Source organism: Hippopotamus amphibius, chromosome 8 (genome assembly GCF_030028045.1).
Source record: "Hippopotamus amphibius kiboko isolate mHipAmp2 chromosome 8, mHipAmp2.hap2, whole genome shotgun sequence".
Lineage (NCBI taxonomy): Eukaryota > Metazoa > Chordata > Mammalia > Artiodactyla > Hippopotamidae > Hippopotamus > Hippopotamus amphibius.
Window position 1 is genome coordinate 141454418 of NC_080193.1, and position 2260 is coordinate 141456677.

The 2260-nt window shown below is 42.3% G+C and overlaps 1 pseudogene; it reads right to left on the reverse strand.

The window, feature by feature from the left end:
* Positions 1-833: 833 nt before the first annotated feature.
* Positions 834-1786, reverse strand: LOC130859257 (DNA primase small subunit-like; annotated as a pseudogene).
* Positions 1787-2260: the final 474 nt, after the last annotated feature.

The following is a 2260-nucleotide window of genomic DNA, read 5'->3' on the forward strand; positions in this document are numbered from 1 at the left end:
CACTTCAAAATCTATCACACAAAATCAAACACGGAAGAAACAAAATCTTTAAAATTGAATTTAAGTATCTATATATGGAAAGTACAAGCATTTTGACAAATACAACAGGTTTTATGTTGGTGAAATGAAGTTGGTTATTTTTTCTCAGCTGCTTCTTTAAGGTAGACTAATCCAATTGTTCTCTGAGGGAAGAAGTTAGGAGCTACAATTGTAATAGTTGTAAAAAATACTCTAGTAGCCCCTAATATTGTAATCTAGTAACTCATATCTTTTGAATTGAAATTTTGGTAGGTTTAGATGTCCAGTTCAAAATAGTTTTTAAAAGATGGTCAGTAGGGTGTGGCCTGACCAATAAAAATATTAGTGAGCAAAATTAGGAAGTGACTGAAATATACCCTCCACATACAATTAACTTAAGTGTCTCAGACTTAAGGACAAAGCCCTCACTCACCTAGAACAGTCAGTCCAGAAATATGGAGGCTATATCCAGTTAAGTGAGATGAACGTTTTAGACATATTACTGCTCACTTACCTCTGTATATGACAACCGGTAGAACTGTATATTCATATCAGAAATCTTAGAATATTAAATTTTACAAATTTATCTGCAATCCACTTATTCTTTGCATTATAGCTCCTTCCAGGAATCTTGACACTCTCCTTCGGTGGTCTCAGGAATCTTTCCAACATAATTATTTCTTAAGAAAAAAAATTGCTTTGAGCATTAAAAATTCATATGTGGTCCTGCAATATTTATTAAATGGCTCTTGAAGTATTTGATTCTTGGTGGAAGGCAGACAATATTCACACTGGCTTGAAGGGAGTTGTTATCTTCAGAAGTCTTTTTGTAAATCACTCTTCTTGATAACTTCTCCTTTTGTTGATTTACTTAAACTTTAAAGAAACTGTTCAGAACCTTTTACAGAAGGAGCTAGGCTGGTCTTATAATCTCTGATTCTATGTTTAACATCAGATTCAGCTTCTTTCTCTTTTTCCTATTTCACTAGTGGAAATAGTATCCAATTCATGGCACATGGTGCTTATGGTTGGAACAGTAAATGGATCAAACTGATCTACTTTCTGTAAATCAATAAGCACACTGCATGCTGTTGCAGGATGAACACTAAAAGGGCTCTTCAGTCAATGACTGATTCCTTTCCAGCTGTGGAAAACAGTACTGGAGTGTGAGCTCTCATTCCCGCCAGGGGCCTCACTTGTCATTTTCGATGTTATTCTGACATCTGCTGGCTCCCTTCCTCAAATGCTCCCAATCCTCAAGGGAACTGTGACGATTTGGGAAGCTTTGTTGAAGTTCAACATGAATTGTTTCAGAAACAAGGGCTAAACTCTTACCCCAGCTTTATTTTCAAGAATATCTTGATCAATCAAGGCATATTCGTCAGTGTATTTTTTATTATGTTCATAGATTTTCTGACAAAAGGCTGAATTTTTTCACTTAGGTGAACTTTCTTTGTAACACCTTGACCACCCTTCGCAAGCCTCAAATACTCGACTACCAAAGAGAGTACTTCAAAGGACAATTTTCGGATTCATCCCAGACGCAGCAATGAACCTCTCCTTCCAGAATACACCCAGAAAAAGATGCTTAAATGCCAAATCCTCCTTCAGTGCCTATGGCCGACGTCTGAGAGCCCAGCACTTAGACTATGTGTCCACATCATCTTTCTCAGATCACTCTGGTTGTTGCAGGATTGGTAGCGAACGTAAATATCCTCTCAAGGCGAATGAAATTTCACGGTGCCAAAATCATTCGGTGATTCTTCATCACTCCGCCACAGCTGAGTCAGCGATAGTTCTGGGCGTACGGGAAAAGCCTCTGGTAATAAAGCTTAAGCAGCTCCGGCAGCTGGGCGGGTTCAACTCCTCCACAGAGCGAGGAGCTCTCTCCCAGGCCCAAGGCCGGGAGAATTGGCGGGAACCGCAAATTGCAGCCTCGGCCACTGCGCAGGCGCGGCGCGGCGCGGCGCGGCGCGGCCTCGGTGGCTGTCTGCAGCCGCCATGGAAAACTGGGAGGTGGCCTCGCGCCCAGAGGCTCGGCCGCATCTCTGCCCATCCGCTCTGACAGTGGGGCCAATGCTGAGATGGACGGAAGGAGGCCATGCCTATTCAAAAAAGAAGTTTTTTTTTGCAGGAAGGGGAGCCCTTGAGCATATTGAGAATCAGCAGCCAGGTGAAGACACAGGTAGTGCAGGGCGAGGTGTGTGAGAAGGGGCTTCCATGGCCTCCTCCTCAGGCACGC